This window comes from Lolium rigidum, chromosome 5, assembly GCF_022539505.1.
Source record: "Lolium rigidum isolate FL_2022 chromosome 5, APGP_CSIRO_Lrig_0.1, whole genome shotgun sequence".
Lineage (NCBI taxonomy): Eukaryota > Viridiplantae > Streptophyta > Magnoliopsida > Poales > Poaceae > Lolium > Lolium rigidum.
Window position 1 is genome coordinate 7,789,834 of NC_061512.1, and position 6,475 is coordinate 7,796,308.

Sequence of the window (6,475 nt, forward strand, 5' to 3'; positions counted from 1 at the left end):
ACACAACGAAAAGCGAGGCGAACCGATGCGGGCCCGACGCGTCAGCGGCTCGGAAGCCTAAAACCCCGTCGCCTACCTTTGGTCAAGCGACGTTAATGGCGTCCCTGTTTTCCCAGGCGACGCAGGGACGCGTCTCGTCGTGCATGGCCGCGTGGCCGTCCGCGCCGGCGTTATTGCGTGCAACCACCCGCTGCCGCCGCTGTTTAAAGACGCCCTGCGGTTCTCACTGCTCACAAACCTTCTCGTCCCCGCCGCCTCCCCCTCCCAGATCTTCTCCTCGTCGCTCCAAAAATGTCGAGCTCGTCCTCCCGCAAGATCGCCGCGGCGAACGGCTTCGGCCGCGGCAGCCTCACCGTGCCGGAGGCGTGGGCGCTGTACCGCGCCCAGTATCCAGTCCCGCCGGACATGCGGCTGCCAAGCGGCGGCTGGAAGATGGCCGTGAACGGCATTGGTGTTCCGCCGCCGCCGAAGCCGCGCACGGACCAATGGTGGGACGCCGTCAAGGCCCGTCGGGCTCAACTCACCGCCCATGAGCGGTTGGATCCGACGTGGGCGGTCAACAACAACGACGCCTGGTGGACGACGTACTTCAAGGCGAAGTACGACATCGAGATGCACATCACCGAGGGGCTCGTCGGCGGCCCCAATAGCTGGAACAAGGACGGCCGCGCCCTATTCTGGGGCGTTCCGGGGCGCACCCTCGAGAACGTCATCCGCGTCGTCGCCGCCGCCGTTTCCTCAATGGCAGCCGAGGAGGACGACGTACTCGTCCTCCTCGCACTCTTCTTCCTCAGGACCGGCGCGATCGACGCCGTCCTCGTCTTACCGGTCGGCGCCGTACACCGTCCCCAAACGGGAGGTGAAGGAGGAGCCGGCGACGCCCGCCAACACGAGGCGTGGCGGCAGCGGCAGCCGGCGGCAACAAGGGAGGCGCGGCGGCGCCCTCCTCATCCCGAAGCCGGAGGTGAAGGAGGAGCCGGAGGAAGCGTCGCAGGCGGCGCTGCTGGCGGAGTATGAGCGGCAGCAGCGGCTCATCGCCAGCAGCGACGACCCCGAGGACTGCCTAGGTCTGCGGGCGGCGTTCTTGGCGTCCATGAACGACAAGGACGCCTGGAGGGGCGACCTCGACGCGGCGATCGCCTTGTCCATCCGCGACTCCGGCAAGCCGCTGGTGGACCTCACCGACGACGGCGAGGCAGGACCAAGCGGCTTGGTGAAGGACGAGCCCGTCGACGAGCCCGTCGACGAGCGCGTCAAGCAGGAGGTCATCACCGACGAGATGTACAACTTCCAGCAGTACTACGACGCCTCCGGCCGCCGCAAGTGGTTCTAGATTAGGTTTAGTTTAAATTTAGTCAAATTTCGTTCGAATCTATGTAAGTTTGGATGAATCTTACTCGAATCTCGTTAAGTTGAAAATTTCCGAATTTTTGTTTGGGGGACGCGACTGGGGAGCGACGTCCCCCAAAGGCGGCACGAAAACGCTCAATCCGGCGCGGTTTGGGGGACGCTTTGGGGGACGCGGCTGGAGATGCTCTAAAGAGTGTGTTCTAGGCCTCTCCTATTGCAGGCCACGTTCAGAAACGTTCTCGCTTTTGCTATTTTCCTTGTGATCTTTTGGTACTATATTTTTTCGATAAAGGATGCTTTCATTACTTTTAAAAGTATTACATCCAGCCTCTGCATAACAAGATGCACACAGCAGCACACTCACAAAGTGTCATAGCAGCGCACACACAAGGTATCAAAAGGCCAAAATCTGAAGGACTAAAAACATGGAAGGACAACTAATACTCAGAGGACTCTATCCGTAGATTACGCCGCCATCCATATTGGGAAAAAATATCTATCGCCACATCCTCCAACCGTGTAGAAACCTTCATAAAGAGGTCTCGACTCTCTGGCTTCTGAAGCAAAGAGCACGAACGGAGCAAAGCGGTGGATCGGTAGATAACCTGCAAACAAGAAGAATTAGTATCATGGAAAATCTTGTCATTTCTAAATAGCTAAAGCAACCAAATAATGGCAATCACCCCACCCTAATAAAAGTTTTATACCTACGATCCACCCCACTAAGCCAACCGCCAAAAATATGGCAACACTCTGAGGAGGATACAAGGTTGAACCTATTTGGGTTATTGACCATATAGATCTCGCAAATTGACAGTTGAAAAAATGGTTAATTGTCTCATCATGATGATAAAAGACACACTTTTTACTACCTTACCAATTACGCTTTACAAGATTATCCTTAGTAAGAATTATCCCCCTACGAAGATACGAAGCAAAGATCTTTGTTTTAGTGGTATCTTCATAGACCAGATTTTTTTATTAGTAAATACTGGCGTATCTGATTGGATTAATGCTTTATACATTGAATCTACATAGAATTTTCCACTCTCATTTAGATTCCATCTAACCACATCGGATCCCTGCGTCAACTGAACGCTTTCGAGTCGTTGCAGCAAAGTATTCCATGATACTAGCCTGGGGCCTAGAAGATCCCTTCTGAATGCCATATTAACCGGTGAATCTTGCATCACCGTTGCAATGGTGTCAGATTTGTGGCGGACTATACTGTATAAAGTTGGATACTGTTCCCGAAGGGTGGTATTACCTAACCACTTTTCCTCCCAAAACCGTATCTGCTTTGAGCCTACATACTTTCTCTTTAGAATCGTTTGCCATATACCTTCTTCTGAAAGAAATTTAAATAACCATTTTCCAAGTAGGGCTCGATTTTTGATCTCAAGATCATGGATACCGAGCCCCCCTGGTCTTTTGGTCGACAAACTACATTCCATTTAGCTAGTCGATATTTCTTTTTTTTCACTATCTTCTTGGCAAAAGAATCTAGATCGGAAATAATCCAATCGGTGCATGACCCCTTTAGGCAATTGGAAGAAGGAAATCATATACAATACCATATTACTTAGTACTGAATTAATGAGAACCAACCGTTCGCCTAGAGACAGCAGTTTTCCTTTCCAACTTGATAGGCATTTTTGAAGTCTTTCCTCGACTTGTTTCCACTCAGCTATAGTAAGTCTCCGATAATGAATCGGAATACCCAAGTAGTTAATTGGAAACTGACCAATCCCGCATCCGAATAGATCGGCATATAAGGAGGCCTCGTCTTGAGCTTCACCGAAGCAGAACAATTCACTTTTATGGAAATTGATTTTAAGACCAGAAAGCTTCTCAAAAGCTGATAGTATCAACTTAAGATTCGTCGCTTTCTCAAGCTCATGTTCCATAAATAAAATTGTATCATCGGCATATTGAAGTATGGAGAGGCCACCATCAACAAGATGTGGAACTACTCCTTCAATAAGACCGTCACGTTCAATAATAATTGCAAACATATCCACCACTATGTTAAACAACATGGGTGACAATGGATCGCCTTGCCGCAATCCCTTTTTGTCTGAAAGTAATTGCCCACATCATCATTGACTTTAACGGCAACACTTTCACCAAAAATGAAATTGTGAATTAAAGAACGCCACTCTTGTGAAAAACCTTTCATCCTGAGTGTTTGTTGTAGAAATGACCATTTTACCTTATCATATGCTTTTTCAAAGTCAATTTTTAATATAACTCCATTCAACTTTTTCCTATGAAGCTCGTGCACTGTTTCATGCAAAGTGACTACCCCATCGAGGATATTCCTTCCTTGCATAAAAGCCATCTGAGACGGACGCACAACATGATCAGCAACCGAGTTAAGTCTTAAAGTTGCGGTTTTTATGAAAATCTTGAAGCTAACATTTAGGAGACAGATAGTCCGGTATTGTTGAATCCTCTCTGCCTCCAAAACCTTAGGTAATAAGATTATCTCACCAAAATTTAGACGAAACAATTCTAGTTTATCTTCATGCAGTGCAGAAAATAAAGCTAAAAGGTCCGACTTAATAATGTCCTAGAAGTTTTGGTAGAACTCTGCTGGAAAGCCATCTAGACCTGGTGCTTTATTATGCTCCATTTGGAAAACCGCCTTCTTGACCTCCTCCTCAGAATAAGGGGCTGTCAGAAAGGCATTTTCTTCTGTGGATACTTGGGGAATATCCTGAATCGTGGATTCTTCCATAGTGAAAGTTCCTTCATCCGGATCCCCAAATAGGCCCTTATAATAATTAGTGATGTAAGTTTTGAGTTGTTCATGCCCCACAATCGTCCCTTCATACTGAACCAGAGAGTGAATAAGTTTCTTCCTATGTCTTCCATTAGCGACAGAATGGAAGTATCTTGTATTCGAATCTCCTTCTAGGATAAATTGGACTTTAGATCGTTGATACCATTTAAGCTCCTCCTCTCTCAATATGGAAGCCATCTGCGCATTATATTGATTCTTAAGATCAATTTCTTGCGGTGAAAGCAACCGTGTCTCGGCAAGGGCTTCAAGATCATTGATCAAGCATGTAAGGCGAAGTTTCTCAGCTTTAAGAATGCCTGCTACATGTCTTGCCCATCCTCCAAGGTGTTTCCGCATGGCGCGGAGTTTATTATTCCACCTTTGAATAGGACTAGAACCAGCAACAGGTCTCTCCCATACTCGCTTAACCATATCCGAAAACCCATCACGTTGCAACCAGCCTAATTCAAATTTGAATTGGCGTTTACATTGTGTTCTATGCTTGCCGGTTGATAAAAGTATGGGAGCATGATCCAACAAACCTTCAATACGAGGAAGAGCCCGTACGGTGACCATATGATATTTTGATTCCCAATTATGGTCCATAAGTACACGATCTAATTTCTCGTATGTAGGTTCCGGAAGGCTATTCGCCCAAGTGAACCGTCTCCCAACCATTTCTATCTCTTTCAAATGCAAACTGTCGATGACAACACTGAATAGAAAAGGCCAATGGTTGTCGAAACGGCCCCTACTTTTCTCATGAGAAAACCTTAGAAAATTGAAATCCCCCTATGATGATAGGATATGGGTTATCTTTCGCCAGATTAACCAATTCAAGAAGAAAAGCAGCCTTGTGCTCGGCCTAGGTAGCACCATATACTGTGACAAGGCACCAAATGAAATTGTCTGACTTGTTACGGATGTGGAGTTTAATATGAAAATCTCCTTCCGAACAAGCCAACACTTCCATAGTAGAAGTCCTAACACCATGTCCCCAGAACGACCCCGAGGAGGCCGAGAAAACCAGGAGAAATCTACCCCACCGGAGATGCGGTTTAGAAGACTCCCAGTGAAATCTCGTTTCCCGGTCTCGCAAATACCAACAAAATCTAAACAATGTTCTGTTATACAATCAGTGATATGTAAATGTTTAGGCAAGTCCTGGAGACCTCTACTATTCAAGAACATACCATTCATTGTGCAACTATTGTGGATTTTGTGGATCCAACCTTAGAAGAAAACTTAGATTTTTTTGAAGCAGAATTAGCTTTGGATTTCCGAGCTAATGCTTTTAGATCATATACAGAACTTATCATCAATTCATCCAAATCTACTTCTGCTACCTCACCAACAAGATGTGAAAGAAGCTGACCATCTATTGTGGCACTCACCTCTTCATCATCCTGAATAGAGGGACTAGGCTTAGCTGAAACTTTTGGATTGACTTTTAATCTACGAAATTCCATATGTCTCAAAGCATTAGCCGAAACAGTAATAGCATCTTTATTCGAACCCAAACTAACCCCTACACTAGCAAGTTTAGAAGAAATAACTTTATCTGAAAGAGGTAAAAAATATTTAGAACTTGACTTCATATCGGCTGTGTCTAAGTTTAACTCCGCCTTGCGACGCATCGCTTTTGCCATGGTATCTTCATCCGTCACCTTCGAGCCATCCACCTCCATAGCATGGCGAGAACTACGCCTCTAAGGAGGTGGTGGCTGCTGTCGAGGAAGAACCACAGACTTTGGCTAAGGAGCCGGTGAAGACGGGGCCGAAGATGCACGCGAGGCCGACCCCTCCGAGTCGATGAACCCGCATGGTGTCATACACGTGGGGGACGTGTCCCCCGCAGCATCCTCGTCGGGAGGCGCTCCAACACCAGCACCCCGACTGTAGGAGGGCGGGGTTGCCGTAGAACACTCCCACACGTCAACCTGCTGGAGAGGCGTCGAAGGGGGACTACCACCCCGGGGAGGCAGAGGCGATGAAGCCCCCCACCCCCGAGGCAGCAGCTGCCGGGTGCCAGCACCCCATGCCGGCGTGGCTTCGCGCGCCATGGGCGGGGAGCTGACCGCCCCAGCGCCCAGGGCTGGACCGCCGATGGGCAGAACTGCTGCCGGACCCTCCTGCGCATCCTCCTGTGTGCACGGCATGGGGTGGTTTCTACCACCTCGGGGCGATGAGGGCGGAGAAGACCCCCCGAGGCAGCGACGACATGCAGCTCCTCCCCCTGCAAGAAGACCGGTGTAGACACAACAACCTCCGCTGCTGATCGGGCCGAACCGATAGAGGGCAAGGCTGAGCCCTCCCGCTCCCCCTGCACATGCATCGTCG